Genomic DNA, 24,031 nt, shown 5'->3' with positions numbered 1-24,031 from the left:
TAAGCTAGCAAAGCCAATGTGCAACACAACCACCATGCTTTTATTAGTGCCCTATATAGAAGCAAAGAAAATTCCAAGCGCAGCAGTGAGAGGCGATTTATAATACAGTGTTTCCAAATTAGATAATCGTGCCTAAGGTTGGAGATCTCTCCTGGCCCACAAGGTGTTCAGCCAGTGCAAAGCGGGACAACCACAGCAAGCAATCACGTAAGGGAACCTCGTGGGAGGTAACAATGTTCCCCTCATTGACGTGCACGTCACCGACAGCAGCCACTGTTTTCAGCATAATTCTCATGTGGTATCCTGGCAATTAAAACAGTGGTTCTTGCTCTGGGGACGCCGTGATTGGGGCAAGAAAAACCAAGGGACTGAGAATATGGCACCTTTAACATGCTGGTCATTTTTGACATTTCCAGCTAAAGATATGGGTAAATTTGTATTTCTCCAAATAGAAAAAGGAGTGCATAACAAAAGCCACAGATCAAGGCACGGAGTGCACAATTAACCTTAAGTTAACCTGTCCTTCTAAGAACTGTCCCAGCCAATTAGTAACAAGCTCACGTCCACATTACTACAAACTACTTTTAACCTAGTCTGTGTCTACAGCACACCACTACGATGACGGATTAATTCCTTCATGTTGACGGACTGAAAGCCCTTCAGTCAATGTGGGTTTGAGACTACATACAATTGTCACACGTCTTCCTCTGAGCCACCGGTGCTGAAGCAGGGATATCCTGAGAACTGGACCTGTTGGGGAGGGGGGTGGAGGGGCGGTCCTCGAGGACTGGAGAGCCCCTGGGTTAACCACTTGGTTGCAGACAGCTCATAACCCTGCAATATGGCACCTGTCTCTGTCAGAGAAACTGTTAATCAAATCTAAAATTAGACGTGGTGTGACGTGCCACCGCTCATCATTTTACTTGAGCCATCACCTATCTTGTTAATCAAAGTTGGGTTTTTAAAACTAAACGCCATTCACCACATTTTCTCAAACCACCCCGACATTCCCCTGCTACCCTCGGCTGATGTTTTTCCTTGTGCCACTATAAATATGTGGCGATTCAGGGACTACAAAATTACACATTACCCATTAAGGCTGCCCCGATAGTGCCTGCGACAGTGACGCCACGGCAAAACAAATGTATTGTCGCCGTCGCGTGCGCTTATAGTAAGCGCGACGGGTTGGTCGCGATTGCTGGAAGTCATCTCTATTTGATTTTCCAGCGACCGTCGCGTCGCCGGCACTATAAGCATAGCCTAAAACCGCCTTGCTCACTTAAAAGGGGACCCTAGGATTACACAGAAGTCACAGAAAATCATTGTCCTAAACCTATAAATGTGCTTATAAAACTGCTCTACCCAATTTTTCTGATACGGTCTGTATGCTTCACATTGAGTTTGTACCCTTCTCCCCTTCACTGCAAGAGAGAGAGGGGGGGGGGGTGGAGAAAGAGGTCTGCAAAGCGTAATCAAAGAGATTAAGGCAGTATAAACTATTTATATTCCCAAGATCACACAGGCTTCCTGCCCATTCATACATAAAACTACGACCCAACAGGTGGGGAAATAAAGTTCCGGATCGCGCAATAAATCTATAATAATACAACGCATCCATCTGTAGAAGTGCTGACGTTTAATGCAACATTTGATTCAAATACACCAATAGCATAAACAGGAAACAGAGCAAATGCCTCACTCAGAAATGTGATAATAAAAATGTAGTTAATACCAGGAAGAAGATGAAATTGCATATTTCCACAGAAGCCGATTTCCTTTTTCACTTTCTTCTCATTTGGTGAAGGCGCCCATTGGACAATGTACATAAAAAACACAGGCAGTGAACTTTAGCCGGAAATAGCTTTATAAGATTTTGAGTACTTGAAAATTAGCTAGTCTGCACCCTATATCTTTTGTTATACAACATATGGAAAACAGTTTGGGTAGGTTTGCGAGATTACAGCAGACCAAAATGAGTTCTTCAGAAATTCAAGTGTACAGAGCTTTTGAAACTTACAGTACGTGTCTTCAAGTGTAATGTGTCAGCACAGGGATAAGGAAACATCCCAAGGAAACCTACCCTTAGGTAACGAGATGGGGTGGAGATAAACTCTGGAGGGAGTCGTCAAGTGTAGAGAGATTAAGCATAACAAACGACATCTGAAAAAACAAAAACTTCTTGTTTTTCTTGGCCCATACACAGACTAAGGTCAATGAAATCAACTAGAGCAGTTGTTTAAACCAAAAAATACCTTTTCTAGCCTTTTTCTAGACTTTAACTTTAGATTTATGTAATTACTTCCTCGTGGTTCTAATGTATCACTGGGTCTCACCACTGGCCATTGAAAAGAGACCAGTTTAAACCAGTCACAAATCACTGTAAAATTAGGTCTACTTTAGGACAGTGGTGCTCAACTCCAGTCCTCAAAACACCCCCCCCCTCTCCTCCCAGCAGGTCAGGTTTTAAGGATATCCCTGCAGCAGCACAGGTAACTCAAATCAGTAGCTCAGTCAAAGACCAAGTCACCTGTGCTGAATCTGGGATATCCTGAAAACATGACCTGTAGTGGGGTGGACCTTGAGGAATGGCATTTAGCACCACCGCTTTATGAGACCCTTTATTAAAGAAGAAGAAAAAAAACCTCAAGAGTGGAGGGGGGGGGGGGGGTCGAGAAACCCATTGCTGGTGGATGTCCTTTTTTTCTTTCATCTGATAATGCATGTACTGTATTTATGAAGAATACCCAGGAGTGTTTCACACAGCAACCCAGGACTCATCTTGTTCTATCTCTGATCAAGAGCAATTTCAGACAGTCAATCGAAAAGTAGGGATTGTTGTTGACAAAGACTGCAAGGGTGATCTTTTATATTAAAATCTGTATTTAAACATTAAATAAATGAATAAATAGGTTGCACCCATTTAGTTTTGAAATTACCAAAATGTAACAGAATGGCTCATAATCTTTGCCAGGAATGAAAATCAGGAGTGTGCTACAGGTATTCTAATGTGTAGAGTTTTCCTGTTGCCTAGTGAAATTTATACACACCGATTAAAAACACAAATGATTGAGATTGAACTACAAGCATTGCAGCCACAATTTTCGTCTCCATTTTGCAACCAAAGGCTGCACTGTGCATGAAATAAACAAAAAAAGGTTTATGTATTTTAAAGATAAAATCATAGTAAAACTACAACACATTTAAATCCATACTTTTCTTGGGGCTAGATAGGAGTGTGGGAGGTGCCACCTGCAAAAACCTGTTCCCTGACATACTGTACCGAACATTTGTCAAACTTGCACGGTTCCCGTTGACGCCCTCAGCTGTCATGATTTTGATTTATTACTTCTTGGTTTAAAATAAATAAAAATAAAGATATGGCTCCATACTATGTGGTCTTTAAGTATGGGAGAAGCATGTGGCGTTTACTGGATATTTGCTACAAGTAATTTCAGTTAGAACGGTCAGAAGAACAATGCTTATGGTTACGTAACGGTCTTTATGGGAGCTAAGTATAGTACAACCACTACCATCATTAAGAGATCAATATACATTTTTTCCCAGTATTAGACTTTGCATGGACTAGGGCAATCTGAACTTTGAATTCTGTGTGTTTGCCTGGTAATTCAATCAATCAGTGTGGCCGTGTAAAGAAATGCAGCATTCTAAGGGTGACACCCAATGGCTGGAAAATAGGACAAAAAAATACAGAATGCTGTTACCATGTGACATCGTAATACAGCGGAGATTGCAAGATGTCCAGTTCTGATAGGGACACTGGAATAAATCAAGTATTTCAGGTGCAATCATACTTGTGGTAACAAAATTCTATTTTAATTGAAATCTACTTATTGTATTTATTTATTTTTATGTAAAAAGTGCCTAAGGTACACTAGAGAAAACCAAAACGTTACGCCGTTCATATTTAATGCACCAGTTTCTTCCTCTTCTGCTCCTTTTAAAAATATAGCATGTGAAGATTTATATTAAACAAAAAGTGCAATTCAGGCTGCATATTTAATTTTTATTTTATTTTCTTTATCATTTCCTCACTATATTATGAGATTCTCGGTTTTCTGATCTGTATTCTTTTTCTCTCTGCTTAGTTATTTTAAAATCAGAGACATTTTATTCCTAAAAAAAAAAAGCCGAAGCACATACAGGAAAGATCCTTATGCCTCTCCCACTTTGACATCATGACTTCAAAGAGACTCAGAGACAGATAGGATCATTTCAGTTTCTATAAAGTTTATGGTATGCTATAAAAAATAAAAACCACGTGCTGTGCTACTTGGTGGGGTTGAGCATGTGAGAATAGACAATGGACGTCCCAATGTAAACAAGCTACTGCAGACTTAGGGCAAGAACCAATGGGTCTGTCGTGCGCATCAGTGTAGTTAACCAGGTCTGGATGCTTCAGACACTGGAGCCATACGAGGGAGTTATGCCAGGCCACAGAAGTAACCGGTGCAGGGAGAGGGGTATGATACTTCACCTGCTGTCCTCCGGTTTAGGGCCCACTCTCCTCGTTGGCTCCTGCGTGCCGCCGTCAAAAGGTAACTGGAAACTGGAAGGGAAACGGCGCTACTGCGCATGTCCGGAAAAACGCTCCCAGAGTAATCTTCAAACAACTTTATTGAACACACACGGGGCTACACCAGCATCTCCCCCTCTACGCGTTTCACCCTTTCACATAGGGCTTCGTCTCGGAGACGAAGCCCTATGTGAAAGGGTGAAACGCGTAGAGGGGGAGATGCTGGTGTAGCCCCGTGTGTGTTCAATAAAGTTGTTTGAAGATTACTCTGGGAGCGTTTTTCCGGACATGCGCAGTAGCGCCGTTTCCCTTCCAGTTTCCTTTTACTGCAGACTTAGGGCCCAAGAAAACTTCAAATTGAAAATATGGTTATTAACCGGCATGAAAGGGCATCTAACTGATCTCTCTTTCGAAATCGGTAATTTATTATGAGAAACGTACTTTTATACCACTGTAATATCAGTGTCTTAGAGCAGTGGTGCACAAGATTTTCTTTTTTTTGTGGGGGGGGGAGTAGAAGGGGGGGTGCAGCAGTTGCAGAGTCCTCACGCTCTTCCACAAGGCATTTAAATTACATGCTGGGGAGCGCGCGAGGCCTCTAACTCACTTATCGCAATTAAGCCGGCTTCAGGCAACGCGGCGTCAAATGACGTCACATGACCCGCAGCGTCATTTGATGCTGGCACAAAGTTAAATGGGGCGCAGCCCTGTCGTAGGGGAAAAGGTTTTACACCAGTCAATAATTCTGATAATTCACAGTTACTGCATATTTTTTCTTGTATATGAAGTTCAAGCGTAACAGCAAAGTCTAAAAGGGGAAATAATCAGATTCCCGTCATGAAACATCCTGTATAAGGAAGGAAACCTGGGACCAACTTGTCCATGGGAAATGTTCACTTCGCTAAAGACAACATCCAACCACATTTGGAAAATCTTTGATTTCGTTTCCAGACAACCTACTTGTTACATGTGCACGGATTTCAACAAGGGAAATAGCAGCATATCTGCTATATCTGATTGTGTAATGTCCATAGGGCTTTAAAAGGCATAGTGGCTGCTCCTCTCAGAACGCCGAGACCTTACAAGATCATGGGATGGTGTCACAGATGGACGAATCCGCCCCAAATTAGTTTCCCCCAAAATCAGTTTTGCGGTTTAAAATCCACAAACTGATTTGATCGGTTTTAATCTGCGCAGATTCATTAAAAAAAAAAAATACATAAAATAAAAAATAGCTATTGGAGACAACCCGTGGACGGATTTGTAGAAACCAAATCTGCAGATTCAGCGATTCTTTTGCGAATTCTTAAGAATCCACCAATGGACGGAGGAATACGTGGATTGGATTCTACAAATCAGTCCCCGGGTTGCGAAATATATTGGTAATAATAATAATAATAATAATAAAATCCGCAAAGAACGATCCTCCCTTTTTGGAGGTGGATCTGCTGAAACCAGAGGACCAAAAGGAACCGGCCAATCCAAATTAGTCAAAACAATTCACCCATCTCTAGTCAAAACGCAAAGTGCAGGTCATGCTTCTTTAGAATGTCTAAAGACAGCCATGTGACTGACTTGGAGTGGAAAACCCCTGGGTGTCAGCTACCTGCTAAAGGCCAATGATACTTTGCTGGTTTACACAATATTTTTGAATGGCAACAATGTAATTGGCTTCAAGAACTAATGTTATAACTATGAGGCTAAAAACATACATATATTTTTTTTTGGGGGGGGGGGGGGGACACTCTAAACTGGGGTGTAATCCCAGTCAGAGGAACAGTAAAGAGAATAAGGATGGGACAGTGTTAATTTCAACATTGTTGTAATCAAACAAACATCTGAAAAGGTTAATCTCCATAGGTTTAAAAACCAGTATAAACAATTATTTATTTTTTAAACCACAAATGTGCATGCAAGACAAAAAAAAAAAAAAAAAAAGTGAATAAAAAGGGGCTGTTGCCGTCTATTCCACAGATCAGATGATAGGTTAGTTGGGAAAGAGAACCTTGACTGTTGATTTAGTTTGGGATCTTAGTTCATTTGTTTGGGAGGATCAGCAATCTCACTTTAGTTTTTCACTTGTTAACCATTTAGTTAACTAATTGAAGCCTTACTCAAATAAAAATAAAAAATAAAAAATCATGTTATGAGGGATGGTTTGAAAAATAAATACTCAGCTCGCATTTTTGGGGATTGTTACAATTTTTTAAAATAGCGATTTTAAAAAAAAAAAATAACTTTATAAAAACAACTCAATCACAAATCAATCCAACTTTTGAACTGCAGCAGTCTCCTCAATTGGGCAAGAACCCCTAATTAACCCACAACTAAAACAATAGGCACTACATACTGTATAGTAATATTTGCTGTGCTTTTCGCTCTAGGCAATGCTATGTATGAAGCCATGTTCTCTTGCTTGGGAAAATGTCAGCATCATTCACTTAAATGGAAGATACATCTTCCCAAGCGATGGGCTCACAGATTATTGAATGGTAGCCTTGTAGAGAAAAATAAAAGGGAACAGTTTTAAAACACAAGTGACTTTAAAGAAGCAATTCAAGATGGCACATTTTTCATTTTATATAGCATTAAAGCATGGGGTCTCCAGAGCTGAACACCTTTAATTTCCGCTACAGGGACCCGCAGCTACCAGAGATACTGGTCTCTGGAAGTAGGTGCCGGTAGTTGCTCCAGCTGAGTAAGCAGGGCTTTAAAGTTTAAAGCTCCCATGCCACATAGGGCAATAGGAAGCAGCGATGACGTCACTGCTTCCTATTCGCTCGCAAGGCACGAAAACTTTCAGGGTGAATCCTGGCAACCCAGGAGAGCAGCTATCCGGCACCTAATTCAGAAGCAAGTATCTTCGGAAGCAAGGGGTCCCCGTAACTGAAATTAATGGGATTCAGCTCAGGAGATATCCCGCTTCCATGATGTAATTTTTTTTTTAAATCCGCCAGTTTGGATTGCCACTTTAAAAAGGAAAGTTGTCTGTTTGAAAATCTGAGAAACAGAAACCCACTGTATCCCGTGGATGATTATACAAGAAAAGTCAAGAAAAAAAATGCAATAGTTTGCAAAGGATTAGTGCTGTGCACACAACGTGGGAAATATGAATGTACAAAATTAACCCAACATGAAGAAAACAGGATAGGCAAGACCCAACATGGACAAACCGGTTTTCTTTAATTTGTCCTCTCTAGATGAACTGTGCTGATCCCACATACAGCGACGAGAAAAAAAAAAAAGTTTGTGAACCCCAATGATCATTACAGAAATTCCATAGTTTTCCCATGATGATTTTCATGAATCAAACCCAGTCTTATCTTAAATAGCCAAATAAGGTTTATATTAACCAATTCCATGTCTTTTGAAACAAAATGATATATGTATTAGACAAATAATAATCAAGAGTCAGGTTATGTGCAAAAGTAAGTTAAACCCTGCTTTTATCAGCTAAATTAAAGGGAATAATTAGAATCAGGTGTTTAAATAATTAGATAAATCGTCAACGGTGAGTTTGTGAGGCCCCACCCTATATCAAGATCAGAAACTGTGTGTTCCATACAGGTGTGTGGAAACACTGCATTCACTATCAAAAGAAAATCAGAGGACCTCAGAAAAGCAGTTATTGATGCTCATCAGTTTAGAAAGGGTTACAAAACCATAAGGATTTGTGGCTCCACCAATCCACAGTCAGACAAATTGAGAAAGTTCAAGACCACAGTTAATCTACCAGGAGCGGTTGTCCTACCAAAGTCTCTCCAAGAACAAACCGGCAAATCATACAGGAAGTCACAAAGAACCCCAGGAGGAACATCCAAGGATCTGCAAGCCACTCTCCTCTTGGCTAATGTGAGTATTCATGACAACTATCAGAAATAGACTGAACAAAAATGGTGTTCATGGAAGCATAGCCAGGAGGAAACCACTGCTCTCTAAAAAGAACATTGCTGTAGGTCTGAAATTCACCCAAGAGCAAAGGTGATCCACAAGACTTCAGTAACAATGTTCTCTGGACAGACAAGTCAAAAAGTAGAACTTTTTGGCCTCCATGAGAAATGTTATGTTTGGTTTTCACTAAACACTGCATTCGAACAGAAGAACCTCATCCCAACAATCAAGCATGGTGGTGGGAGTGCGATTGGTTGGGCCTCCTTTGCTGCCCCAGGATCTGGACGGCTTGCCATCATTGACAACCATGAATTCTGCATTGTATCAGAAGATTCCAGAGGACAATGTCAGACCATCCGTCCGTGATCAGAAGCGGAACCGAAAGTGGGTGATGCAGCAATACAATGATCCTAAACACACAAGCAGATCTACAAAAGAATGGCCGCAGAAGAAGAAAATCCGCGTTTTAGAATGGCAACGTACGCAACTAAACCACATCAAACTGTTCTGGCAGGACCTGAAGTGAGCAGTCCATGAACGGAAGCCCTCGAATGTCACCGAGTTGTAAGGAGGAATGGGCCAAAATTCCTCAAATCCGATGTGAGAGACTGACCAGCAGTTACAGGAAATGCTTAGTTGAAGTTATTGCTGTGTTCAAGGCGGTGCCACCAGGTACTGAACCTAAAGGTTCACATACGTTTTCACACATGGATATTGAATGTGGAATCATTTGTGGATAAATCAATGTTGGAAAAAAAAAAAAAAAAAAGAGATTTGTTTTGTGTCATTTGTTTAATCCGTTTATCTTTATATAATTATTAGCCCTTAGATTAAGATCTAATAACATTTTAGGTTTGAAGTGTGAAAATCCTAAGGGGGTTTACAAACTCTCGCCACTATGTCTTGCTCGGTTTACTGGTTCTCATATTTACTTTAAAAGCATTCAAATCAGGCGACCCGTTGGAGTCGAAACGCTCCATTTTACGTATTTTTTTCAACTATTTTACAGATTTTGTTGTAGAGAAATATAAAAAGGGAGCAAACAATATGGGAGCGGACCACAGCTGTACAATAGCATTGACATACTTCATAGTGTATGCGTTCCACTTAACATTTTCTAGTTTAAGGTGTCACACGACAGACAAAAGGAAGAGAGAAGAAAAGGAGGGGAGGAGGGGGAGCGAAGGCCAAATCATGCTATTTTTAATCTCCACAAATGCTCTGGTTCCAGAGATAACTTGCAGTTACCATGATCCTCCCTGGACATTTAAGCTGCCTTCTAATAGGAAGCTGCAATGGATGTAGTTGTGGCTTCACATGAGCCCGGTCAAGGCAAGTCACTGTGATCACCCTGCTGCCGGCCACTTAGCCTCTAAGGTAAGTGCCTAAATCCCCTACCCCAAGCCCTTAAAATTAACCTCTGGAGTGGTACACAAAGCGCAGGGACTCCTCTCACATGTGGAAAAGGTTTTTCACAGGAAATCAGGTAGTAAATGTTGGAAAGAAAATAAAAAAATATAGTGCAACACAGTTTAATGAACAAACAAAACTAGAGCAAGGAGCTACAGTCCACTCACATGCTCCAAGAATAAAAACAGTGGTTTAACCACTCTGGGTTCTAAACGACGCAGCTCTGCTTGGCTCTACTCAGCTCCACTCGTGTCTCTCACTTCTGCATTCGAGCGGCGTCTGACGTCACGGACCTTCTCGTCACTCCTCCAATAGCAAGGTAGGAATTTGCCTGGCTTCTTTGTCAGCGTCAGCACGATGTCTTACTGCGGGGTGACACAGGGAAACGAGCTGACGGCACAGCAGAGGATCTGGATGACTTCACGGGTCACGGCGCATGCAATAACCCTAAGCATTTCATCCGGGTTAACGGACTTCTTCAGGGGTGTAAGGATATGGTGCAATAGGTGTAGTTTAAATAGTCCCCATAGGAGGGGAAAACAGACGTCATAGCACAGCTAGAGCCCCATAGGCTCATACACATTACTCATTACTCAAAATTAACCGCCTACCCTAAACAGTAATAAAATTTACTTTAGAAGCGGCCAGAGGCGGGATTCCAGTGGCGGCGGCAGAGGTCCCATCTGCAGCCGAATGCCAGTGGTGATGTGGTTGTGGCAAAAGGGGCGTGACTGAATGTCCCATTACATTTGGCAGTCACATTGAACTCTGTACGTAGGAAGAACGCCAACAACTAAACCGTTAAGCATTTCAGGAACTAGGGGGTCTCTGGACCTAAGAATAGCGCAGTCCAGCTCCGAACTCCCTGTTATTATGCTGGGAAAGAACTAATATCAGATAATGAAATTAGTCTTTGCAAGGTTTCAGCAAAATATCACCAGACAAGCGAAACAGTGTGGCGCGTGTCCCATTTATAGATTCTGCATTAAGTGACTCGAGTGATTAAATATGGCAACGGTTCTATAAAAACAAAATGTAGGACTGCTGCACATAATGTAAATCTGCTTAAACATCTTCAGCAATTTAACTTCACGACTTGGAAGTCCGCTCTGGGAGAACTGGTGTACCGTGTCTAGATACGGATTACATGACTTCATAAGAACTCAGCCCACGTTCATTCCGTCTGAATTGAAGAGCTGCTCCCTTAAAATAAAAGAACTGCTATCTTAAGTGTCAACCACTAGACCATGACTGTCCTTAATTTCAATATTTGACTTTAGAAACATTTATTCTGCACGTGGTAAGAAGTACCGTTGCCTCTGCCTGCATGCAGCAGCTGGCAAGCTTGCAGACAGATGACCAGAACAGCTGGGGAATGCTGGATCCCTCTTGAACAGGCTGCTATTTTATCCAAAATGATGCTACATGTTTATACCCAGCACAATGGCAGGCACAGACCGATGCCGTTCAGTCGCATGCCCTGCAGCTGTTCTATTCTTCAAAACATAGAGAGATCTACAATTGGCTGCAAACAGATCTCGCATATATCAGCTCTATGGCTTTTCTTTCCAAAGCCAGAGTTTAACCTCTTGAAATTAAAATAAACATTCTGTCTCCATAGGTCTTTAGTCATAATATATTGAAGAAAGCCTCAGAGGCACTTGTATGCGCAAACTTTTTTTTACATTACAGTATATCCAATCCTGCATTACTAAGTGTCGCTCAAGATTTGTCTCCAAAAAGTCAAGAAATCTATATTAAGCCACAGTGAATAACCAACAACAAATTTAAGACATTTTTAAGCAGTTAGTCCATAAATGTATGTTTCACAGCTTTGCCATTTAGGCCTTATGGAAATAATGGTCAAGAAAAAAAAAAATGTATATTCCTTTTGCATTTTCGATCAGAGTAAAGAATGCAATGGCATTTCTAATTTGCAGTGTTGGGTGTAAAGGGTGTTTAGAAAAATGTATGTCCTGGAAGCATTCATTCTAAGCAACTGGATTGGATCCAAGCAAGGTTTGTGAAAAGAACCCAAACACTGAATAAGCAAGACAATAGATCATAAGAGTGGTTCTCTCCACTGAGACCTTTTGCATGTGTAACTTTCACCTACCTTTGGCATCCACCCTGTGTTCCATCCATAATAATGGGGGAAAGCAAGTGGCATCAATTTATATCGATTTCATCCCTTTAAATATAAGATGTAATCGCTTCACACATGGCAGCAGGAGATGAACTTGGAAGTTCATTAAATGAAATGACTAAAGCCCCAACATTCAGCGTTTAAAAAGATGCATTTGAACATATGTTTACACACAAATACTTCCAGGTCACCAAAAGCAGGTTAAGTTTAAGTTGCTAAACTCAAACACTTGTCATTCTGCTTGGTACCGAGCCAAATGCCCCCACACTTTATAAGCAATATTAGAATCTACCGCTACTGTACCGCTGTATTGCAAGGCTGTTATAGAGCACTTGTAGATAGGCCAAGGAGATAAGGAAATATTTGATTGAATAATGCTTTGTGGCTCCATTTTTCAAGCAGGTTACCAACCTTATTGTATTCTGTAGTACCATCAATAACAAAACTTCTTATGCAACCAATATTTTACAGTTGTGTCAATGTATCCCACGGTCATCCATTTCTATATCTATTTTTCCATTGGTTTAGTTAAAAAGTTCACAATACTTTCAGTGTAAATACTTCTCTCATGGTTCCAGTCTTTCCCTTAGCAGCCACAGACACATAGAGAGCCACGTTGTAGAAGTATTTGTAGCACATTTTGGGTACCCTTACTAGGCATACTACTATTATCGCAATGCAGAGAGTCAAGGAAACACTCACTTCGTAATTTGTAACAAATGTTCACAAATTTAGGACGCATACCTTAAAACGTGGAGATACAGAATGAGCCGCATATTCTAATATCCCATTGTGTATAGTCAGCCCATGTATGTAAAAGGCCCAACATCACAGAGCCTAGAATACCCCCTCACCAGGTTCTAAATGAAAGCAGTGTGTAAAGATGGATAATGTGTCAAAACGCAAGCCGCAAATTCTTCGCAGACTGATATTCATAGGTGGGTTGGACAGTTAATTCCGGCCAAATGCTCCTGAAACTGCCATCATGTTCCCTTTCCCTCCACGAATGTGTAAGACATTGGATCCTCCCAGAAGTTGCAGTCTCTGAGATATGGGTTGTGGATGAGAGGCCCATTTTAGTATAGTCCCAGGCGATACAGATATCCAATGAAACCTCTCTTTATAAAACACATGGAAAGATACCCGTGCTGAAAAGAGCACACCTGTGATATCTGAAAAATATGCCACTAGGATATGAAAGTATATTATAATGATGCCAATTGGCATATCTCCCAGGTGTGCTTTTTTGATAGAACAGGAGTCCTCCCAAGTTTGGAGGTTTTAGGGGATACATATAGCACTATACTAAAATAGGCCTCGTCTCCTGAATAACCCTTATTTTCAGGGTGTAAAACGTCTGAGCAAAATCAAATACATCAACATTCGTAATCAAATGTGCGTTGGTGGCATTACACACCACTTTTTAGAACCAAGCCGCCAATATTTGCGGCTTCGAAGAAATGTCATTTCACAGCAAATGGTTCTACCATCTGTAGTTAGGGGGATCATACCTTACTGAGAATTAAATGCAGCAATTCTATAGTTCTAATAATAACGTGCAAGTAAAAGGCACCTTTAAAAAAAATTCAAAAGAACCCACAAGAAAAGGATTTTACACTGGCGTTTTTCCAAAAACAGAAAACTGCTGACAGCTCTTTCTATGCTGCATATAAATTAGCATGAAGGAGAATACCATCTCAAATTATTTGTGCAAAGAATTTTCAGTGACTGTTTTGGGGCTTGTTCATTTAAGGCTTGGGGAGAGATGTAATCAGTAGGCCTACATCTACAGTGGGACTATCACAAACATGAGCTGTCGTGATCACCATCCAGACAAAATGCGTCACTAAATTAGCAATGGTGCTAAAACCATATGTGCTTGTTCAGCTGTTGCAGCAGATAAAATGATAAAGTTTCTGATATACACGTGCAGTTCAACTCGCTCAACAAAAAGGGAATAAAAATAAATAAATACAAACACCTGTACAAGGTTTGCTTTCCATCTAATATATCAATATCTCTTCAGTGTTGAGTTTCTGAGAGGCAAGTGGCCCTTGTGACGTGAACTAGGGACCCTTACGATGTTTAGAGAATGTCAATACATTGGCTCATATCTAGAGGAGACGTGTTCATAGCATAACATTCAGAGTGGTGTCTACAATCTGAAGGGAAGGATCTTCTCACGCAAAACAGTGACAAACACAACCGCCCCCTACATCAGGTGCGACTACAAAAAGCCAAAATAAAAAAAAAATCCCACAAACACATCTGATCCGGTTGCCCCTTCCTCCCTTGGGAGCACAAATTGTATAAAACATTATAATACACACAAATCTTCAACAGTTTCAGCCATGGCATAGAGCCACGATGCATAGTCCCATACAGCAAGTCCAAGTATCCTCAACAATCACATCTATGGAGACCACAGATCCTAGAATAGCATTCACAAGCAGGAACTAGACACAATAGTAAGTGTCCCTTATATGGAAATGTGTTGTGTACAGCAGCTTTCTCTCTAGCATCACAGAATGGCAAATAGAAAAGAAAAATATGCAAAATCTACAAGAAAGTAAGATTTTCTTAAAAAAAGATAGATAGAAAAACTAAAAAATAAATTCAAAAAAATACTTTGAATAGAATGTTTAGGGCGCCTACAAAAAGAAGTTGAACACAATATACAAACAAATAAAAGTTGGATGTCTGACTGCAGCTGAAAAATACCACAATGCACCAACAGGTTTAATTTAGTCTTTAAAACCATGCTTTTAAATAAGCCAAAGAACGTGAGAAAACTATACATCTGTTCTGTAAGCACGTTTCTCCTTTTGCCACATCCATTATAAATGATAAAGCAGTCTTAATACCATCATATGGCAGAGCCTTATCATTTTCTATTATTCATCAAGAGGTCGAGAACTCAGAACTTAAAGGTCTTGTGTTCCAGCAGCTGAGCAAACAGTAATTGCAGAAACAGCTGACTGCTATATTAAACCATTCCCAATGGATATTATATACCCAGCACGCAGGTAAATAAACACTTTTCCTCATAAGTCTGAACCAGACCAAAACATACTGAGTGAGTAAAACTCACTGAGTGTAAAAGTACAATGTATAAACATAAAAAGGTATAGAATAGTTCTCTATTAGTTGGATACTAGAAAACTGAAGCAGTGAAGAAACGTAGGTCAGTTTTGAGGGAACTGTCCAGAACTTGAAAGTGAGCTGCACATAATGCCTTTTAAAACAGGATTCTAAACCTTATTTTTGGTTACCGTCTGCTTTTGATTTTTATTTAAAAAGGCCCAAAGCCTGTGTTCACATGGTAACATCTGCTGCTTGTTTTCACTTCCTTCACCCCACCAGGAAGCATGGAGTGGTGTTCCATGTAGACTACAAAAAGACATCAAAGAACCTTATCTGACAAGGATTAAGAGAAGACTTATTTTCTGATGCCTACTAATGTATGTCAGCAAGTGAGAGGGGTTTAGCAGTCAAACATTTAGGCTTTAGGCTCATAAGAGTAAACCAAAAAAAAAAAAAAAAATTTGAACAGAGAAAAAAAACTAGAGATGAAATCACACACCGTATTATGCAGTGTTGTGAAGAAACAAGAAAACAGAATAACCAAAAACAAGCACGGGGAACTGCATTACATAACAAAATCCTTAGAAACCAGAGAGATATCTAAGATTTACAGTAGCATTGCAAGTTCCACAGATCAAGCTATTAGAATAAAACTAGGAAGAATATTCAGCAAAATGAGAAAAACAATTCTAACATGTCAAGTACTGTATTTTGTATGCTTCTTGTACATCCATGTTTTTTTAACTAAAAAAAAAGTGTTAAACTTCCAATGTGTTTTCAATTCCTGGAATTTTCAATAACCATTACCCTATTCTAAACTTGCACAGCAGCAGTAGTTTACTCTATTATTTCCTTATGAAAGGAATCACAAAGATTATCTGAGGCACAGACAATGTTTTTGGGATCACCAATGAACATACCATTCATATTCTGAATGTATTCACATGGGTTTCCTTAAACGTTAGTGTGCTGCAGTGTACTCAGAGTCTCCAAACCATATGGACATTACCTGCAATTAAAATGTTGTAAAACACTATAGTATGCAAGCAAGACTCCGCAAAAAGATGCCATGAGTGGGACCAGTGTGCTAGGTCCAATGTGCTCTGCTTTTGATGCCCAACATAAAATCAAGGTCAAGGCAAGCTGTAAAAAAACAAAAAAAACAAAAAAAAAAAAACTGCAGAGCAATGTTCTGCATGCCCCATCAAGCAGTGAAGTTGTTAAGCCTCAAACCACTTCTGTTTAAGATCAGCATGAATTGCACACAGATGGTTGAATTCTCAACACAGCAGGTGATGTAGAAACAAAATAACAGGACCACAACAGTCACAGATAAACCCAAACAGCAGAGAACTTCAATATATAACTACTTGCTTATTTGAAACCAAAATTAGAAACTAGTTTTGTAACGTACACAACAAAAGAAGTTGGGGTAAAAACGGAGACTCCCTTCAATACAGTTGAAAGTTTCACACAAGCAAAGGGTGTGGGCAGTGTTTTTTTGTTTATTCTTGCATTCATGATGGTCACAATTATATTTTCAGTTGACAAAGCTAGCTAAAGCTGGAGACAATTTACAGTGTTCGACAAACCTATACATTTGCTCGCCCCGGGCGAGTGGATTTAACCCCCGGGCGAGTAAATATTGGCCCAAGCAGCACACGTTTGGTACTAGGTGGCGAGTAGATTTTTTTGTGTGGCGAGTAGATTTTTTGGTGATTTGTCAACCACTGACAATTTACATAACCAAATATCACTGACAAGGTGATATAAGGCTAGTGGAACTTGCATGGAAAAACCATGTGAACTTTAAAATGTTTTATATTTAAATTTAAAAAAAAACAAGATAATTTTTTTTCACATACTACTGGTTTGCACAAAAAAAGCAAAAATCTACTTTTAGATTTCAATTAAATTTTCTCCTTAAATGTGTTTGCTTTTCACCGAGGTTAGACGCCATTTTGATATTATTCCATAAGAGAATTTTGCAAAAAGGATTTTCAGACCAAGGATGAGAGACTAAAAGGAAATACTGTACCAGCAAATACGGTTTGGATATAATTATAATGCCCATAACACAAAAGCACAGATAAACCCAGGAAAGAAAATGATTGCGTAAATGCAGAGTAAAATGTGCGTACCCAATGAAGCACGCTCATTCTTCTCAGTCACCGTCATGTGTTTGACTATTCTTGCAAAGTGCTACCCTTCACTTCCAGCTATGTCAACTTGGAGTAGTCATTTCACATGACACTTGCAGCTGCTGAATTGTATCAAAGTGACCACAGAACCCAAACGTTGTTTGTTTGCGGAGGCTCTCATTGGAAATGGACATGCACATTCGATCACATGAATTGGAGCCAATTTAACCTAACAACTGGTTTATAAAAACAGGAAGTAAAGATAATAAACCATTATAGACAGCACTCTAAATAACGAATAAAAATCATGAAGTACAGGGTGCAAACGGAACAAAGTGGGCCCAAACAACCCCACTGAAGATCATAAAAAAACAAAAAAGGCTCCAGCACTTGTGCTGGAGCCTTTTTTGATTTTTAGGAAGTAAAGATTGTAATACATTTAATCATCCAGTGGTAGAGCATTCCTGCACCTCATCGTGTATACATAATGTCTTATAAGCCCCTCTATATAGATAGAGGATGTGTAGGAAACTGCATTATACTGAGCTACTGGAACAAGGTTGATCTGCTAATGCAGTGTTTTTCAACAAGAGTTCCTAGGAACGCCGGGCATCTGTAAAGGGTTCACTGTAATTTTCTGCTCATTTGAAAATTGGATCAAATACAGAAGAATTTACAATGCATCTGATCACAGAGTTGCTATTAGAGATGGTTGGGTGTCCCTCAGAATTACGCACAGGGCTCCTTAACCAAAAAAGGTTGGAAACCACTGTGCTAAGGCAATTGAAGTTCACTGTAAAGAACACTACACAATTTGTTACTTCTAACACAGAACAAGTGTTAAAGTGGCAATCCAAAACGGCAATTATTTTGGTTACTTTTTTTTTTTTTTAAACATTGTATTGAAGGGGGGGGGGTCTCCAAATCTGAACTCTGCTACTTTCAGCTCCGGGGGACCCCGGCTGCCGGCAATACTTGCCTCTGTAGGGGGTGATGGTAGCCGCTTTGCTCGGCTACCAGGGATCACATAATAGCCGCTGTTCAAAACTCCCACTCCCTGCGGGCCAGCAGGATGACGGGACATCGGTGTAGCTTCCTAAACTCCCACTCCCTGCGGGCCAGCAGGATGACGGGACATCGGTGTAGCTTCCTAAACTCCCACTCCCTGCGGGCCAGCAGGATGACGGGACATCGGTGTAGCTTCCTAAACTCCCACTCCCTGCGGGCCAGCAGGATGACGGGACCTCGGTGTAGCTTCCTAAACTCCCACTCCCTGCGGGCCAGCAGGATGACATGACATCGGTGTAGCTTCCTAAACTCCCACTCCCTGCGTGCCAGCAGGATGACGGGACATCGGTATAGCTTCCTAAACTCCCACTCCCTGCGAGCCAGCAGGATGACGGGACCTCGGTGAAGCTTCCTAAACTCCCACTCCCTGCGGGCCAGCAGGATGACATGACATCGGTGTAGCTTCCTAAACTCCCACTCCCTGCGGGCCAGCAGGATGACGGGACATCGGTGTAGCTTCCTAAACTCCCACTCCCTGCGGGCCAGCAGGATGACATGACATCGGTGTAGCTTCCTAAACTCCCACTCCCTGCGTGCCAGCAGGATGACGGGACATCGGTATAGCTTCCTAAACTCCCACTCCCTGCGAGCCAGCAGGATGACGGGACCTCGGTGAAGCTTCCTAAACTCCCACTCCCTGCGGGCCAGCAGGATGACATGACATCGGTGTAGCTTCCTATTGCTCCATATATGACGCGGGAGCTTATAAAAAATTAAAAAAAAGGGCAGAGTGATCCCAGCAGCCCCTTCGGAGGTATCTCTGGAAGCAGGGGACCGCGGAGCTGAAATTAATGGGGTTTATCTTCGGAGACCCCCTGTTTCAATCCTTGGTAAACAAAAAGAAAGGAATACAAAAACTTCGCAAAAAATAATCAATGGCTTGGACTGCTCCACTAACCAACGTTTGACACAAATGTGAAAGGGCGAATAGCAGGAAAGTAATTTTTTTCCAATGTGTGCCCAGAACATGCAGTACGTCAAAACGAGAGGAAACTCCATGTTCCCAGTAAAAAACATTTAAAAAAAAAAATACACAATTGGTTTCTTGATGCTGACAAGACTGACAAAGTGCTGGGTATTTAAAAGAAGCTGTGTGGTATGTAGGCAGGACAGGATGGCTGTATGAAAAGTTGGGAAAGGAGGAGGACTGGTTACAGAGCCAATAAGCAAAAAAAAAAATAAGTTCACAATAAGTTCACAAGTGCCCGCTTTATCTTCCTGTTTGTTTCTAAAAACATTACTATATAGTGAATACTTTCTTATTCTTTTACTAAAATAGTGTTATCTGTCCTACAACCCTCGCCTACTAATGGCAGTGACATGTTTACGGGTTTATATCTGGGTGACTGGTCTTTTCCCAATTTCTGACACCTATAAGCATTTTAAAAAGTTTGTTTGTAAACATGGTGAGCCAAGATTTGGGATGGGTTACATTTCCCCTGGTTGCTCCATTTGGCAGGTGTCCGTATTTAAAAAGGGGTAGTTCCAAGTAGTTATTTTTAATGCATCAGTGCAATTGGTATCCATAGAAAGCGCAGGGTTAATTAGGGGTTTTAAAGCAACATCTTAATTTTTTTACAAGATCGAAAATAAGTAATAGGAAGGAGTCTGCTTGTCAGGAACACTGATTTCAAGCTTATCAGCTACAGCACCTGTGTTTATCCATTTAACTAATGATGGCACCATAATTACTATATAAATACAACTAAACTAACAACGATTATGCTTAAATAATATCTTTAAGTGATAAGAGAATTTCTCAAACATTGTAAAAAAAAAAAACACTAACATTTTCATGGTAAAAAAAATGGTTGCAACACTTTTAAACACATGGGTAACGGGGCAGGCACAAGTTTATGGAGGTCCATGTTAAAATGGGTAAGAAGCAAAAAATTACACTATGCCGATTTGCATGTCAGTACCCCAAATCCTTAGCTGCAGTGGAAACATTGTATGCAAAGATAATGGGGAAGGCAGGTTTGGGGACCTGTAAATGTACTCACAATAGCTTTGTTTGCTGTATGGTAGAGGGAGTGTCGTCACTTTTTTTACTCACCCACACACACACACACACACACACACACACAACATTAAACCTAAACTTGCCACAGTCCTAAACTCGTTATTCGTTGGACTGCCCCTTTAAAAAAGGGTTTGCACAGTCCGTGCTCTCCCCTCTCCCATTTTATCCATTGGGTTTCTAATAAAAGGTGGGATAATGGTAGAGAATACACTTGATTGACCAATACTTCCCCATTAAGGAGGCCTCCAAGTGGAATTTAGATTAGTTTAAAGGCAAACAAACATGTGAGATAGATCATAAATAAAAATCAGTTCTGCAGTATGAGAATACTTTATGCTTGTTTATTTTATTTATTTTTAATTCAACTCAATGCCATTTTTAATGTTTTAAAGCAGGGTTGCGCAAACTTCTTGAGCTGCGGCCCACTTTCCGGGAGCCGCGACGTTCACGCCCCCCCTCCTCTCCCAATGGCTCGGCGTCAAATGACGTAGCGGGTCATGTGACGTCACGTGACCCCATCGCGTCATTTGACACGTTACCATGGCGATGCGTGACAGCACATGACCCTGCAGCGTCATTTGGCGACGCCGAAGACCCAGCTGACAGCAGGTAAGTTATAGAGGCCTCACCCGGCATTTAATTAGACTCTGAAACTGCCCACGCCCCCCCTGGAAATTCTCCCACCCCCCAGTTTGCGCACCGCTGTTTTAAAGCATCCTTTGATTTCTATAGCCGGTTTCCACCCACCTCCCCAGCAGTGCAAGATCTTTATAACACTTTCCTGCTTGTCATAATTTGTTGCCAACATTCCCAGTAGTTTGAGCTGCAAACTGCAACAATATATAACATTACCTTAGTAATACAAGGATACATTGTAGCTGCCGAGTTACACTGACTGAAAAATTGATTGGAACTGGGAAAAAAAAGGCAGCCATTTAGTTTGCACACAATCAGGATTTTAACAGATTTATAACAGGAGCACCAAACAATTGCCAGCTTATGTAAGAATATGAAATTCTACACGTCACATGCTTTACATATAAAAAGGAAAAAATAAATTAATATTAGAGAGAAAATGTAGTATTGCTGGTTTAGAAAGGGAGCCAATTCAATTCATAATTTACAAAAGATTTTTTTTTAGGGTGGTTGGTGCAGCTAGGTGGGGTTGTGTCATTTTAAGTAACTGATCACAATGCTAACAATTCCAATTACCCAGACCGAATTAGGAACCCTACATTTCATCTTCCCTCTTATTTGCTACCAAAAAAAAAGAAGCAAACAAACAAAGTTCAGAAAATCTTCCTTTGTCACCGCTTTATATGAAAACGTTGGTGACCTGAGGCAATGTAAAGAGAGAAGTGTGCAATGAACAAATAAACGCCACATTATCTGACATTTACTTGAAATGTAAGTAACGACATAGTGCCACACTTCTCTATATCCAATAGGGTTCTAAAAGGGAACCTGCTGCTTTAAAGAAGCATTCAAAAGTGGCTACATTATTTTTTTTGCAATGTTTTATAAATACCCTATTCCTATTGGATATAGAGAAGTGTGGCATTATCTAGTTACTTGCATTTCAAGTAAATGTCAGATAATGTGTCATTATCTGTTCATTGCACACATCTCTCTTTATATTGCCTCAGGTCACCAAACATTTACATATAAAGCGGTGGCAAAGGAAGATGGCCTGTTCAGAAATCTCATGTTCTGCAGGCCAATAGGAAGCCGTGATGTCATTGGCGCGGCTTCCTATTGGCCCATGTGATGCGGGAGTTTCAAACTTGAAAGCCCTATTGGCTGAACCGGAGAAGCTACCGGCACATACTTAGGTGTGTATTTCCGAAAGCAGGGGGTCAACAGAGCTGAAATTAACGGGGTTCAAACATGATATATAATCATGTTTGAGAACCAGACAACATAATATTTCAAGTGTAACACAACAAGGCAAATATTATAAGCCTGCAAAGCAGCAATAAGGAACAAAGAGTCATGGAACAGGTCCTAAAAGTATGGCCCATGTGCAAAATCAGGTGGCAGACAGCATCACGTGGGACAAATCAAGATAATAAAAAAAAGGGGGGGGGGAAGGGTAATACCTACACACCTTGGCCCCATGAGACGATAAACAGTATGAATTATAGCTTTTAATCCATTACTGCAGCAAACATCCTTCAACCCCCTCCAATCAGCAATAGGAAAAGGTCTAGGGAAAATGATATCCCTGCTTCTATTAATGTGGAGACACACACACACACACACACACACACACACTTTTGCTACTTAAGAAAAGTTTAAAAATGCTCTGCATCATGTTTTTGTTTTCATATATTTTCACCTACATCATGCAAGTATCAAGATATAGATTAATAAAGATGATGAAATACAGAGGTAAACCAATTACCTTTAGTTTAATTATTGCATTATAATAGGGAGATCAGATGCACTGTAAGGAACCCCGACCCCGATCTATGTTTTTGGTGCCTGAGCCAAAGAGAGATAAAGTGACTTGCCCAAGGTCACAAGGAGCCGACACAGGGAATTGAACCAGACGTGTCATTGCTCACAGAGTCAGTGTCTTAACTCACTGAGCCACTCCTAGACAAATGATTCCTATAACAATTTACAAGCACACAATACCATATTTAGTTACTTGAATGGTCAATTTAAAAAAAAAAAAAAAAAGTGCTTTACAGCTTAGCCCTGCTGCTAAAATTTGGTCCATGAGCAGAAAGTACCTGCTGTGCTTCCAAGATGTGGTCTGCACATACTAGTGCCAATATTGCCAATACTGTCAGGCAGAGACACTCATTGCACTGCCAGTACTGCTGTTCATATTCTCGTGCCTCGGGATAAAGATTATCTTTTAGAGCAGGGGTGCTTAAGTCTAGTCCTCAGGCCCAGCCCCTCCCCCAACAGGTCGGGTTTACAAGATATCCCATCTTCAGCACAGGTGCCTCAGAGGCTCAGTCTTCAACTTGAGTCTCCTGTGCTGCAGCCGAGATATCCTGAAAACCTGACCTGTTGGGGGACTTAAGCACCCATGCTTTAGATTTCCCGTTAAAAGGGGAGTGTCTCCACAGGCAGGAGTGTTGCAGCACAAGAAGGAAGCTAGCCACTCCGTACTTCCCCCTTCAATCGTGCAGCTCTACCCACTTTGCACCCTTCGCTTCAGAGAATAGGAAGACGGTCCAAGATGTAGAATGTCATGAAGCCAGAAGAGGGATTTAAGACAAAGGAAACAAACTTACCCAAGAGCAAAATATCACCAGAATTTTATTAGGATTATACAGAAGTAATTTAGGTTAAACACAGAGACAGAGACAGTATACACCCTCTCCCCCCTCCCCCCCCCCACCGGTGAATAGGGGGGCTGCATTAGGTTTTTTTATTATTCATTTTTAATGAGTGATAAGACCACCTCCTACCACCGTCGCAGAGGAAGAACAGTGAGATTTAAGCTGAAACGGAAAGGACAATTGTAAAGTGTCAGACCGGTAGTCCTGTCAATTTGAAATGTTTGGGTTACACATGGGCTCCTAAGTGAAAGGGAGTTCTGGACAAACTTCATTTAAGGCAACACAGGAAATAGTCAGAGACCCAACACCAATACCTACGGTGAACATACATTACAACATTACCGACACTTGGGTGCTACCCAATAGCCAAATGAGGCAATAAAAAAAAATAAAAGTCAGTGTAGAGACAGAATTGATTAACACTTCCCAAAACAG

The 24,031-nt window shown here is 40.8% G+C and overlaps 1 protein-coding gene across 4 annotated transcripts in view; it reads right to left on the bottom strand.

The window, feature by feature from the left end:
- The window catches only part of SVIL (supervillin), a 191,890-nt gene that overhangs the window by 158,841 nt on the left and 9,018 nt on the right, over positions 1 to 24,031 (bottom strand). Inside the window, exon 2 of one of the 4 annotated variants that reach the window (XM_075587701.1) lies at positions 2,081 to 2,160. The exons of 2 other annotated variants lie outside the window; for them this stretch is intronic. The gene's annotated coding sequence lies outside the window, so the exon portion shown is untranslated. Of the gene's footprint in view, positions 1 to 688; positions 798 to 2,080; positions 2,161 to 24,031 lie in introns of those variants that run through there. One more of the 4 variants, XM_075587702.1, reaches the window with a different exon arrangement.

The sequence above is a fragment of the Ascaphus truei genome, chromosome 2 (genome assembly GCF_040206685.1).
Source record: "Ascaphus truei isolate aAscTru1 chromosome 2, aAscTru1.hap1, whole genome shotgun sequence".
NCBI lineage: Eukaryota > Metazoa > Chordata > Amphibia > Anura > Ascaphidae > Ascaphus > Ascaphus truei.
This window is presented reverse-complemented; position numbering and strand designations above follow the sequence as displayed.